Genomic DNA, 14,435 nt, shown 5'->3' on the forward strand with positions numbered 1-14,435 from the left:
AGAATTCTTTCAAAAAAACAAAAAACAAATGGTAGAAGGACTCTCGACTAGTGGAGGAGGGAAATTAAAAGAGACTTACATGTGCATATTATCCAATGGTTTTTACTTGACCACCGAATAATGCAGAAAAGTTAGGGATCATAAAAAAAAATTTATGAAAATGATTATAAAAAATTTATGATCTTTAGATTATTTTGATTAATATGTAATGCTTTATTTTAAGTGTAATTCAAAAGTCACAAAATTTTTATGATTATTTTCATAAAAAAATTTTCATGACACCTAACATTGTTGTTCCTGAAATATCACGTTACTTGAAATAGTCTCTTGTTATCGTCAAAAAGGGTCGAAGCACATCCTTGGTATTGGGAAGGTCCCACACTAGTGATTCCCACCAATCTATGTCATTGCTAGTGGCGTTGATCTGTTCAAGGGTCATGGGAGCAGACGGTTGTCCATTATTATCAATGGGCAAAAACAAAGGGAGCCTCTTCAGCTTGGGGCACTCTATTATATTAATTTCTTTAATGGAATCACAAACCATTATTCCTTCGCAGATGCTCTCCAATTTCGCCAGAGAATCAAGCTCCAATCTCTTCAATTTGGGAAGAATGAAAGGCATATCGTAATTATTTCCGAAGAAGCTTGTTTCCATTCCTTCGCAGATGCTCTCAAATTCAGATAGAGAACAAGAAAGACACAATCTATTTAGCTCTGAGAGAGTGGTACGAGCACCATCGAATATCTCCTCAATTTCATTGCAGTTTCTGATCGTTATCTGTTCCAAGTGTGGCAGCTGCAAGCCAGGCGTGAACACGCTCTTCATTTTGGGACAACTCGAGATTTCCAAGTTTCTAAGATTAGAAAAGGTGCCATGAGGTGCAATTACTCCAAACCCCAACTCGGACCCCGCCAACTTCTTCCACCCAATTAGGCCCCTGAGATCCTGCAAATCAATGAGGATCAATATCTGAACGCTTTGAAATGGGGCATTACGGGACTCTCCTAATTGATCACCATCTACTTCCATCTCCTTCTCATTGCGGGATGAAGACGAGAAAGTGGAGGAGAAGAAAACGGATAGGATGCTCTGTATCCCTCTGCAATTATTGATTGCACAAAACTGCAGGTGTCTTGCATTACCCCAAAATGACGGGAAAACATCACAAAAACAGTCGCTAGTAAACCATTGATTCCTAATCATTAAGGCCTCAAGATCGTATGGGAGAAAACTGACGTCTTCTTCTCCTCCATTGGTAATGCACCCCTTCCCCATCCATCTCACGGATTTGCTATAACTTCTATCCCAAAAATCCATATCATCTGCAAGCTCAAGACGATACCTGTCCAACGGCACCTCACAGTGTTGTACAAATTTGACGATTTGGTTGAAAGAATGAACATCGGCTAGATGGACATTAAATTCTTCCAGCTTCGTCAACCCCTCTAACTCTACTTGTATTTCTACCGGCACTGATGTACAGCGAAGTCCAAGGGATTGGAGATGGGAGAGTCTGCTTAATGTCCCACCTGATATCTCCAGCCAATTGGTGTCTTCCATATTCAGATTTTTTAGATTGACCAGCGTGTCCACACCTTGAGGTACTTCCCTAATGCCTGTACCACTGAGGTCCAATTCTTCTAAGGCTCTAAGCTTTCCCAGCGGAGGCACGTATGTGAGTGAAGTACACTTCGCAAGCAACAATGCAGTGAGTTTCACCAAGTCTGATATGGAATTTGGCAACTCTTCAATCTCAGAATTATGGGACAAATCAAGAACCTGAAGGGCATGCATATGCTTGAAGAATGATTCTGCAATACTCACCAACTGATTTCGTTTCAAAATCAATGTCGAAAGACTATGACACCTCGGGGACCAGCCGCATGGAATTTCTTGTATGTTATTACGCATCAAGGAAACCTTTTCCAGATCCGGCACATTCTTGCAGATTAGGTATTTCCTTCAATCCAACCAGCTTTTACCATGAATCGAGGATGATTCGTTTCTGTTATCTTTAGTGCCATGTCCCTAATCAAATCATGCATCTTCACAAATGCCTTCCCTTCAGAATAGGGACTGTAGGAAAGGATTCAAGAAAAGAGTTAGAAAATTCGAAGATCTTCGAAGATCCTTGAAGAACAACTTCGAATTCTCTAGAATATAGTGAGAGGCTTAGATTCTTCAATAATCTCAACTTAGGAACACAACAACAAAGGAGATGATGGAGATAAGAGATTGGGTGAAGAAGAAGGCAAAATGGCTAGAGAATAGAATAATGGCAAGGCTCTCCCATTGATCTCCCACTTTCACTCTCAAGGTTGATAATGGAGAAGGGAAATTAGTTCTTTCCCAAGAGTTAAAAAAATCTCCAAAATCCATCCCTTGTAAAGCTATGGGTGGATGCTATTTATAGGCACCTCATGATGTAGGATGGAGCCCATGTGCAAGGCACATGGGGGATATTCTCTCTAACCACCTTGTCCGAGGAGGTGACTTCTCCGAGGATGAGAAAACCCCGAAGAGGAGATCAATCCCTCGGCGAACCCTTCTTCTTAGCCACACCTAACCAATGATCCCCAATCATCCCAAAAGGTCAGGGGTAGTCCCAAAGGACGTCCTGCCGCAAAAATATTGCCGAGTCTCATGGACCCCCCGGGGTCGTGCCATCTCGACCCGGGTATAGGCTAGTTTAACCGAAGAGTGAATTTGTCTCCACTCATCGTCCTCGGGATCGGGTCCTTTGTTCGAACTCCATTACGCCCATGGTTCTGGTGCGTAGATCCCGGAAAGCTCCGAGCCCGCAAGTGTTCTGGGACTCATTAACGGAGCGACTTCTAGATTGCGTCTGAATCCGTTCGAAGCCAAGTATTTCGGACCTCTAGGTTCGTGGATCCGAACCCTTTCGAGTCCGAGTGCCTCGGATCTCTAGGCTTGCTTAATACCCTTTCGAGTCCGGGCCCGAGTAAGTCTCTAGGTTCGTGGATCCGAACCCTTTCGAGGCTTAGAGCCATTCAGCCCGTTTGACGGCGATAAATCCAAGCCCACCAATCTTGGACTTGCGATAAATTCGGGCCCACTAATCTTGGGCTATTGGGCCTAAATAATTTAGTGGGCTTAAATTAGCTCCTCTTACATTTGCCCCTTGCGTGTATGAGAAATTGTAATTTTCTCGGACATGCATAATTTCACCTTATCAGCCATGCTTCACATTATGTCTTCAGAAATATTTGGTCTTGACAGAGTCTAAGGATAAAGCTGGTGATTCACCGTAATTTACAGATAAAATCGACAAGTAACATTAAAATAAACAAATAAATAAATAAACATCTCCTTTTTTTTTCTTTTTTTTTAAAAGAAAAAAGGAAAAAAAAAAAAAAAAACAAAACCTGAATTCTTCAATTCCATGAATCAGTAAACATGAGTCCAATTCTTCTTTTTCTTCTAAAATAACTAAAGATCTATTTTCTTATCCCAAGAAAATAAATAAATAAACAAAAGATTAGAGCACCCATTTATAAGGCCCACACTCACACTTTGTATTATAAAAAGGCAAGGCTGATGCACTTTTGAGTTTTTAATTTGACAAAAAGAACAAACGGCAAACTCTTATATATATATATATATATATGTATGGAATATTTGAAGGTATATTTAAGAGAATATGCTTTTCTTTTTGCCTATTTGTAAAAATAATGACAAGAACCCTAAACAATACATTTCCTTTCCTTTTTGCCTCCAGCCGCCAAGCTCCCTAAACAATACATTTCCTTTCTCAGCCGTCCCTCTCTCTCTAAAACAGAGACCAAGCTTTTTCATTTTCAAGAAAAGCTTTGCTTCTATAATATTAGACGCCACTGTCGTGCTCTCTTTCTCTAACAAAGAGAGACCCAACTTTCTTCTTCTTTTTTTGGTCTTCGGCAACCCAGTGGCACAATCTCACTAGCGATTTTTTTTTTTAATTTATTTGCAGGAGATCAAACTCCAAGGACCCATTTCGGCACAATTTCTCTCCAAACTGAGACCAACCCAAACTTCATCTTCTTCAAAGAAGCTCCGTAGCTGCCGTGCTAGATGGCCACTGCCGCTTGCTCATTCCGGCCGAGCCTGCATACCGTCGCCAACTCTGCCCGTTGGTGTAACTCTGGGCGCTACCATCAGCCTAAGCAAGAACCAACCACGGCGTTGTCCTGCGCGTGACCACTTCAACTCACGTGGTTTGTTCGTCTCACGCCCAGCTCTTGCACCGGTGTTTCATGTGAATTTATTCATCGTTATCCTCATGAATATTGGAATAGTTACTGTTGAACTCTTGTTGCTGAATAATTGATTATTTGTAGAAAATAAGCCCTTGTGTGTTGCTTGTTGCTTTGACAGTCGAACTTGTGAGCTTGTCGTTACACATACTATTGTTGATGTTGTCCCATTCTGATAATGCCTGAATCATGATCTGAAATTGATATGGTTTGTCTCATTTGTTGGCTTTGCTATTTCAGGCAAATGAATTCTTGATTGAAATCCACGACCTCGGGGCCCTTGGAACCCGCACTAATGAGAGCAAGGGCTGTTCCTCGGAAGTCCGAACAGAAGCAAGACTGTCCCTCGGGAGTCCGAAAGTAGCACACACCCTACTTTGGCAAGAAAGATTCCTCTGGAAGATAACCGAGTCTACCAAGCTTACACCAACAGAAGTAAAGACTGTCTCTCAGAAGTCCGAGCAGAAGTAAGGCTGTCCTTTAAAAGTCCGAGCAGAAACGAGGCTGTCCCTCGGAAGTCCGAGTGGATGTGCACTTCTACTTCGGCAGCTAATGGAAGCAAAGGCTATCCCTCGGGAGTTCGAGTAAGAGTCCACTCTACTTTGAAAAGAAAGATCCTCGGAGCTCGTATTGATGAAATCAAGGGCTGTTCTTCGGACCCGCACTAATGAGAGCAAGAGTTGTCCCTCGGAAGGCTCTCCCTCAGAAGTCCTGTTCCAGCTCTGATCACTGTTGACTTCAACGGTTCCAACGCACACCACACACGTTCGCCCTCTCAACGCAACGTGTGTGGTTGCTGACTCTTCTGTGGTACCAGCATTGCTTCCGGCTTCAATTTGTCCGACGCCGACCACGCACGTTCACCCACTCAACGCAACGTGTGTGGTCCTGCCAAGCCTAGCCCAGTCTTGTTGATTACAGTCTGTAAAGCCTCTCTGATTTCAGCTTATATTTCCAACATCGGCCTCGGATATCACCCCTCTTAACTGTGGCTTTCTCTTCCTCTTGTATATACATATATTTTGTGGTAGTTTTGTATATACATATATCAGAATTTATGATTCCAATGACACACATTCTTCTTTTAACAGGTTAGAGACTGAAGCCGTGTGTATGTTGATTACTATTGCAGGGCCAAATTCAATCTGCTATTGAAGCCGTGTGTACATTGTTGGTTTCAACCCGCTGCTACTTCATCACCAATCACTGTTGGCTTCTCTCTGCTGGTACTCCGCCATTGGCTTCAACTACTCCAACGCAGACCACGCACGTTGCCCCACTCAACGTGACGTGTGTGGTTGTCGACTTCCTCTGCGACATCCCCGTTGTCTTCATCTTCAACCATCCAGTGCTGACCACGCCGTTACCCATTCAACGTAACGTGCGTGGTTGCTCACTCTGTTGACTTCGGATTGTCCAACGCCACTCACACGCGTCGCCCTCTCAACGCGTCGTGTGTGGTTCGGCCTAGCACGGTTCAGCTTCAGTTTCCACTATCATTCATCTCTTTCTTGATCATTGCTGCCTTAATTCTGCTTCCTCAAATCTGTGGGTAAGTATATATATATAAAAATATATTTACAACTTGGTACAAACTTTTTTTTTTTTTTTAATTGCTTTCTTGCCCCTTTCGATAAAAATGTTTTATCTAGGACAATGCAATGAAATGATAAAATTTTTGTTGTTTGGCTATTTTGGCATTGTTTTCTCATTCTACTTGAAAAAATATTTATTTCGAATGATACAATGGAAAGAACAATCATACGCACATGTTTATAAAAGCTGAAATATTCTCATTAGTTCTTCAACTTTCTTGACAAAAGTATAATAGATTCACTGCAAGTGATGGGATAAAACGTACACCATAGAGAAAACCAGCTTCTTCATAACGTAAGGGAAATACAACTTTTAGACAAAGTAAGAAAATGAATTTCAACATAGATGAGTCCAACTATGGGTAGTAATGCTTGATAAACTTTGCATTGAGCGGGCCAGTTCGGAAGCCATCTTCAATCCTTACAAGCTTGTAGTACCCGCTTGAGCTCGCCTGGACCACCTTGTAGGGCCCTTCCCATTTTGGAGAAAACTTGGGCAAAGGTTGTCCTCGCATGATTGGGTCTACAATCTTCCATACTAGATCACTTTCTTTGAACTTCCTTGGTACCACAATCTGGTTATAGGCTCGGGCGATGGACTCATTTTCCATGACTTTTGCAGCTCTGTCATGCTTTTCCTCTAATGCTTCCAATCTGGTGGTTCGAGGCTCCAATACCATCCCCGAGGCGAGAGCCATTCGAGCAGATGGCGTTTCCAACTCTATAGGTAACACTGCCTCGGACCCATACACAAAGGAGTAAGGAGTTGCTTGAGTTGGCTTTCTCTTTGAAGTGCGATACGCCCATAGGGCTACTATCAACTGTTCGGGCCAAGTCCCCCCAAACTCATCCATCATCTTGCTCAGAATCCTTATCAGTGTCTTGTTTGTGGCTTCCGCTTGCCCATTCCCTTTTGGATAGTAGGGTGTGGATTTGTGATGCTTCACTTGGTAAGTCTCTAGGAGGCTCTTCACATATTTGTTTATGAAGGGAGTGCCGTTATCCGAGAGGATGGTGTTTGGTACTCCAAACCGGCAAATGATATTCTCCTTGATGAAGTTCGCGACTTCAGGCCCCGTAGCGTTCTTTAGAGGAATTGCTTCGACCCACTTTGTACACAATTCAGTGGCTGTGAGAATCCACTTGTACCCCTTAGAAGATGTGGAGATGGGCCCTATCAGATCAAAAGCCCAGGTATGGAACGGCCATGGCGTTCGGATACTATGTAGGTCTACGGCTGGAGCATGGATCAAATTTCCGTGTTTCTGACAAGTCTGGCACCTCTTCACGTGATGGGATGCATCTGACTCCATGGTCGGCCAGTAATACCCAAGGTGTATAAGCTGCTCGAACAGCCGAGCCCCTCCTTGATGTTCAATCTCGTGAGCTCTTCCGAGGACTAGATCTGACTCCTCCTTGGAGAGACACCTCAGGGGAGTGCCCTCAATACTTCTTCTGTAAAGCTTGTCCTGATCAAGAAAGTACCGCCTCGCTCTCCTCTTGAGGTGTGCAATGTCCCTCAGGCTCTCAGGCAGTGTACCCTCTTTGAGATAGTCAATGTAGACTTGCCTCCAGTCAGGGGTATCAATTTCAAAGCAACTCTCATACTCCCGGATGTATGACTGACACTTGGGGCATTCCTTCTGTAATTGATTCGAGTCCTTCTCCATCTCGGGCCAATAATAACCTTGTCTTTGGATTTTTCTGTACAGACTGATATCCTCATCCCCGCAAGACTTTTCATGGATCTGTTGTAGTCGGAAGCTCGCTTCTTGTTGGCCAACACACCGGGCTAGGAATCCGGTACCCCCTCGGAAGTAAAGTTCACCTTGAATAATTGTGAATTGGGCAAGCTTGGCCATAGTCAGTTTTCCAACTTTGCTTCTGAGTTGTTCGAGGACTTCACCTCTCCAGTCCTCCGGAAGGTCTTTGTCTTCGGGTATTATTGAAGGTTCTGTTCTCTTCTTGATAACAATTGTTGCCTCTTCCTCTAGAATGTCAACTCTTGCCCCTAATGTTGCGAGGGCATCTGAAAACTTGTTGTCGGAGCGAGGCACATGCTCTATTTTGACCTTCTGAAATTTGTCAAGAAGCCTTTGGACTGTTGTTCGATATGTGGCCAAGGCAGGCTCCTTTAAGACGAACTGTCCTGAAACTTGCTTCACTATCAGCTTTGAGTCCCCCCGGATCTGAATCTTCTTGATACTGTGCTTATCAGCTGCTATCAAGCCTAAAATAAGAGCCTCATACTCGGCTTCGTTATTTGAACAATGGAAATCCAGTTTATAAGACAAATATAACTTTTCCCCACTTTTGCTTATAAGGACTACCCCGGTTCCTCCTTTTCCTCCGGCTGCTGCTCCGTCAAAGCTCAATGTCCAAAAGCTTTCCTCGGAAGCCATAGCTGCAAGCACCTCTCCTCTTAATTCTTCATTCACTGGTTCGTAGTCACCACTTGGAAATTGAGCAAGGAGATCAGCTAAGGCTTGGCTTTTGATTGCCTTGGGAGCTACACATGTGATCTCGAATTCACCCAGTGCTAACAACCATCTTGCCACCTTCCCGGTTAGAGCAGGCTTGCTTAATTGGCTTGGAGTTTGGGAACACATCAAGATAGTGGGAGACTAGGTCAGGATCTAGTCCGGGCATTTCCTTATATGACCAAGCAAACACATCTGAGTATTGGCCTATCAACTTTAACAACTGTTCCCGCTTCTCTGGGCTAAGGCTCGAACTTACGAATACCGGCCTCGGTGCATCTTGTCCATCACTCAGATCTATTTCAATAAGTTGTTCGGGCTGAGGCTTCGGCCCATCTTGCATACATTCTGGAGCCACTTCAGGCTTTATTACTATATCATTGTCAGGAGGCTCTTCTTTTGACTCGGAGTCGGTGACTGAAGAAACCGACTCCCCGCACCTTCATAAATAGTACACCATCTTGCCTCCTTCTCGAACTTTCATCACCTTCCGAGGAATAGGCGGACTTTCTGGTCTAGACATTACCCGCTTACTTGACTCTGCCATCGGCTCCTTGTCATCTTTGATATCCTCCCAACGAGGAATTTTGACCCCTCGAGGCTTAGAGGTGGTGGGAACTTCTTCGACAGCCAGTTCGGTGAAGTAGATGGCATCAGAATAATGAGCTTCATGGATCTCAAAAGGCCTTTCTGTAGCCTGAATTGTCACCGTCTTCTTTCCCCATTTAGCCTTAACACACTGATGATAACTTGATGGTACAGCCCCATATCTATGCATCCAGGTCCTCCCTAGAATGATGTGATAATTTGCCTCAGAATCGATAATATGGAACTTGGTGGCCGAGCGAATCTCTCTGACAGCTAAATCAACTGTTACACATCCGATAGTAACTCTCCTTTCTCCACCGAAGCCAGTGATAACTATCGGCTGTTTCACAATGCGTTCTTCAGAGATTCCGGCCTTTTCTAGAGTAGCGCGAGTCATAATGTTGATAGAGGCTCCACTATCTAGAAAGGCCCTTTTGAACTCAACCCCGTTAATAAAAGCAGTCACATAAAGCGGGCGATTGTGAGAAAAAGGATACTTCCGATCACCCTCGGAGAAAGTAATGGCACTAGATTACTCTTTTGCCTTCCTCGGGATAGACCCCTCAGTCGACATGCATTCCTCATGGTGTGCCTCGGCTATATTAATGATAGACTTGGTGATTTCCGTTCTTGCCTCCCTGGAAAGTCCAAGCTGGTCAAAGAACTGCTTGAACTTTACACAGTCTTGCAAGGTTTTGGCATAGTGATCCGGATCTTTTTCCACTCTTGGAGGCTCGTAACTAACCATCTCCTCGGTCTCTTCAAAATAAGATGCCACATAAACATGGTGTCCTCTTCTTCCGTAGTACTCTTCTCCTCTTTCTGGATCAAAGGGATCTTCGCCATGAGTCATAAATGTTCTGCCCTCTGGATCGAGAGCACTTCCATAATAAACTTGCTCACCCTCTGGCTCGAGGATGTCGTCCAGATAACAATCATCGTCATCGAGATTGGTGATAGCCTCGATCATCGGGCCTTCATAAGCAATCATAGTAACATTCTTACCCTTGTCTCGGTGTCGAGGATATGGTTGTTCTCGGATGTCTTGAGTCCCTTGCTTTTTGAACCTCAATTCGTCTGCCTCGACTTTATCTCTGAAGATTTTCCTGAGAGTCCAACACTTCTCTGTCGGATGTTTCAATGTACGATGGTAGACACAAAATTCAGGGCTCTCACGGTCCTTTTTTGATGGCATTTCTTCAACATAAGGCAATTTTAGCTCTCCGTCAGCCACCCATTCCTTAACTAGAGCTTTCATTTCCTCGATTCCACATGGATAAGAAACATTCCCCTTTTCACCATTATATTGCTTTCTCTTCTGGCCTCTATGACCTCCTCCTTGTGAATTTCGGGTATCTGGGGCAGAGGCAGCAGCAACAATAGGTCCACGAGACGATTTGAAACTAGTCTTGTAACTGGCCTTAAATCCGGACTCCTGAGCTTGAGGAATGCTAATGTTCCGAGCTGCTTCCATTAATGCCGAGAAGGTGGGTAGCTTGTGATTAACTAGAAACATTTTGTACCTGCTCAATGCCCCTTCTAGACAGATTTGAACCAGATAACTCTCCTCGACTGCTTCATGACAATCTACGGCCTTGTCCTGAAACCTTTTGACGTAGTCAAGGATGTCTTCACTTTCTTGTTGCTTCTCTTTACACAATGTAAGTGTGGTCACCTTCTCCGCCACTTGAAAGAACTTAGAGTGGAATTTGTTAACCATTTCCTCCCAATTTCGGACAGAGTTTGGGGCCAAATTAACATACCAACTATATGCTCGGTCGGTGAGGGACTTAGAGAATTCTCTCAATCGGAGGACGTGGTTTGAACCATGAATACCCAGAGTCTCGATGAATCGCACAACATGTTCCCGGGCATTTCCTTGTTTGCCGTCGAACTTGATGAACTTCGGCACTGTATACCCCTCAGGGTATGGATAGCTCAGCATCTCAATGGGGTAAGGCGGCTTGATGTCTGGATCAGGCAAAGAGGGTAAAGTCCTCTTGCCCATTCGAGATCGAACATGACCTGCACATCGGCGAGAGTGAGAAACTGCTGAGGGAGAGAGTTTGATGGTGGTATTCCCGGGACTTGGCTTGTGGACCCGAAGACTGAACTAGGGGCGACTTGGCCATTCTGGTACTGCGAATTCATCATTGGTGAGGACATTTGACGATATTGGCCATCAGCGCCTATAGACAAGCCAGTTGGTGATGGGACATTGAATTGAGGCCCGTAAAGTCCACTGTACGGTGCCGCTATACCGGGTTGTGCTTGCAGATTTGTTGTTGGCACCAAAGGAGGCCCGCTTGGTGCTTGGGTAACATTTACTGGTGGCGTAACAAGATTAGGTACGGGCAGAGCTCCCTTTTGCGCCATCATGCTCCTTATGTTTTCCTGGACACCAACAGTCGCCGGAGCACCATTCATTACACCAGAAACTCCCCCAGTCACCATTGGATCTTGGCTTGGCACGCCATGGAGCCCGGGCATGGGCAAACTGCCGTCGCCTACTGTGGTTTAAGCATGTGTTATTGTGGCCGTGTTGCCATGAGCCATAGGCTGATTGGGGCCTACTTCTCCTTGGATTTGATTTTGCGCTCCGGCGGGAATAACTCCACCACCAGTTTGATTTCCGTTTGGTGCCGGTGCAAAGTTAGAACTCATTACCAACATGGTGTGAGTGAGATTCTGAAGAGTGGTAAGAATCTCTTGCTGAGTATTCTGTAGTCCTTGAATGGCTTCAAGCAAAAGTGGTTGATCTGGAGCCATGGTTCTGTCATCACCACCATTAAAGGATCCTTGTTGGTGAACTTCATCTTCTCCCGCCATCCTTGTTGGAGTTGTATGGATTCCAGATCTCGTTGAGACCATTAACCAATCCGCCTCCCCAGTGGAGTCGCCAAAATGTAGGAAAGGGTTCAAGAAAAGAGTTAGAAAATTCGAAGATCTTCGAAGATCCTTGAAGAACAACTTCGAATTCTCTAGAATATAGTGAGAGGCTTAGATTCTTCAATAATCTCAACTTAGGAACACAACAACAAAGGAGATGATGAAGATAAGAGATTGGGTGAAGAAGAAGGCAAAATGGCTAGAGAATAGAATAATGGCAAGGCTCTCCCATTGATCTCCCACTTTCACTCTCAAGGTTGATAATGGAGAAGGGAAATTAGTTCTTTCCCAAGAGTTAAAAAAATCTCCAAAATCCATCCCTTGTAAAGCTATGGGTGGGTGCTATTTATAGGCACCTCATGATGTAGGATGGAGCCCATGTGCAAGGCACATGGGGGATATTCTCTCTAACCACCTTGTCCGAGGAGGTGACCTCTCCGAGGAGGTGACTTTTCCGAGGAGGTGACTTCTCCGAGGATGAGAAAACCCCGAAGAGGAGATCAATCCCTCGGCGAACCCTTCTTCTTAGCCACACCTAACCAATGATCCCCAATCATCCCAAAAGGTCAGGGGTAGTCCCAGAGGACGTCCTGCCGCAAAAATATTGCCGAGTCTCATGGACCCCCCGGGGTCGTGCCATCTCGACCCGGGTATAGGCTAGTTTAACCGAAGAGTGAATTTGTCTCCACTCATCGTCCTCGGGATCGGGTCCTTTGTTCGAACTCCATTACGCCCATGGTTCTGGTGCGTAGATCCCGGAAAGCTCCGAGCCCGCAAGTGTTCTGGGACTCATTAACGGAGCGACTTCTAGATTGCGTCTGAATCCGTTCGAAGCCAAGTATTTCGGACCTCTAGGTTCGTGGATCCGAACCATTTCGAGTCCGAGTGCCTCGGATCTCTAGGCTTGCTTAATACCCTTTCGAGTCCGGGCCCGAGTAAGTCTCTAGGTTCGTGGATCCGAACCCTTTCGAGGCTTAGAGCCATTCAGCCCGTTTGACGGCGATAAATCCAAGCCCACCAATCTTGGACTTGCGATAAATTCGGGCCCACTAATCTTGGGCTATTGGGTCTAAATAATTTAGTGGGTTTAAATTAGCTCCTCTTACAGGACAATTCTCCAATAAGCAGGACCTTTCAAGTTTATTCAAGATAGTGTGACCCTCGTCAAGCTTTCTTATCAAACTCTTACTTCTGTCAATCAGTCCCTCGGCAATGAAATATCTTATTAATTCATTTCTTGGTATTATCATATCTTCAGGATACAAGGCACAATACAAGAAACAATGCTTCAATTTCATATCATTCAAGCGACTATAACTAAGTTCCAATGACGGTAATACATCCCTTTCCATGTCTTCGTGCCCCATTGTAAGTTTCTTCAGTTCTTCAAACACATTCCTCCACTCACAAATGTCGTCCACCCCTCTCATGCTTCCAGCCATGGTAATAATCCCAAGTGCAAACCATCACATTCGGCTGCCACAAATCTTGCAATATCTATTACTTCTGGAGAAAGTGTCCTTTCCTCCCCATTACAAAGTTTCGCCCAAAATAAGTTCCAAGCTGCTTCTTCAGAAAGACGTTCCACTTTGAACTCTTTGCATCCCATCTTGCGGCATACATCGAACAAGCGAGTAGTGAGGATCAACTTACATCCATTAGGAATTCCGACCCTATGTAGATCAATTTTATGCCACACATCATCCAAAAAGAGAACACATTTCCCCCTACTTGCAAATGCTTGCGACAATTCTGCTGCCCTTTTCTTCTCATCATTCTCATTTGACAAATCTAACTTCAAACATTTAGCAATGTCACTCTGCAGCTTACCAATGCTATAATCATGGTCCTTTGATACAGTACACCAAAAGACACGATCACGAGTTTCAAGGTTTTCAATAAGTTTATTATGGATGTTCACGGCCTGGGATGTTTTGCCGACTCCCCCCATTCCACAAATCCCAATGCGTAATCTTTCAGAGTCATCCATTAAGCATGCCCAAATTTTCTTCAGATTTTTCCGTACTGTTTGGCCTATTAATTTTGTTGACAACAGAGATTCTCCTCAGGTCGCACACACGTCAAGTAGAAGCCCCCCTTGAAAACTACCTTGCTCATGGAGTTGCGCAATTTCTGCATTCAATTTATCAACACGATTTCCCAACAAGAGCAAAGAAATTTTCCTTTCTCGTACTTCTTGTTCTAAGTTTTGGAATCCATTTTTCATCCGTTCTACATTTCTCAGCCAATTTTCAACTTCGTGTTTCTGTTTCTTTCTTGTTTGCAATTCTGCATCTTCTACTTCTGCTTTTACGTCAGCTGCTCGGCTGTCCAACGCTTCTAAGTTGTTTCTGAGTGTTTGCATCTTTTCATCCTGGCCGATTAATTTCCTCAACAGCTCCATTTCAATAGCACTGCCTGATGCCTTAAATTAGTGAGCAAAGATTGTGCAAGTGCAAATGAGGGGTCCAACTTTTGGCAGAAGAAAAAACTTCAGTGTTTCTTTTTTGACAATGATGTTGCCCAGCTAATAAAATAAAATAAAAGAAGAATAATCATAATAAAAGAGAGGCAAAGGCTCCTCTTCGTATGGTTTGCAAATGACCATTTTTGAAAACATTTATCAACT

At 44.2% G+C, this 14,435-nt stretch overlaps 1 pseudogene across 1 annotated transcript; it reads right to left on the bottom strand.

Moving 5' to 3' along the window:
- Positions 1-205: 205 nt before the first annotated feature.
- LOC114324043 (disease resistance protein At4g27190-like) lies at positions 206-13,869 on the bottom strand (annotated as a pseudogene). The gene is made up of 2 exons (XR_014339228.1): positions 12,938-13,869; positions 206-1,961 (listed from the first exon to the last, which is right to left on the bottom strand). The product of XR_014339228.1 is annotated as a disease resistance protein At4g27190-like (transcript).
- Between the last annotated feature and the right edge of the window lie 566 nt (positions 13,870-14,435).

The sequence above is a fragment of the Camellia sinensis genome, chromosome 8 (genome assembly GCF_055761805.1).
Source record: "Camellia sinensis isolate YWXY chromosome 8, ASM5576180v1, whole genome shotgun sequence".
Lineage (NCBI taxonomy): Eukaryota > Viridiplantae > Streptophyta > Magnoliopsida > Ericales > Theaceae > Camellia > Camellia sinensis.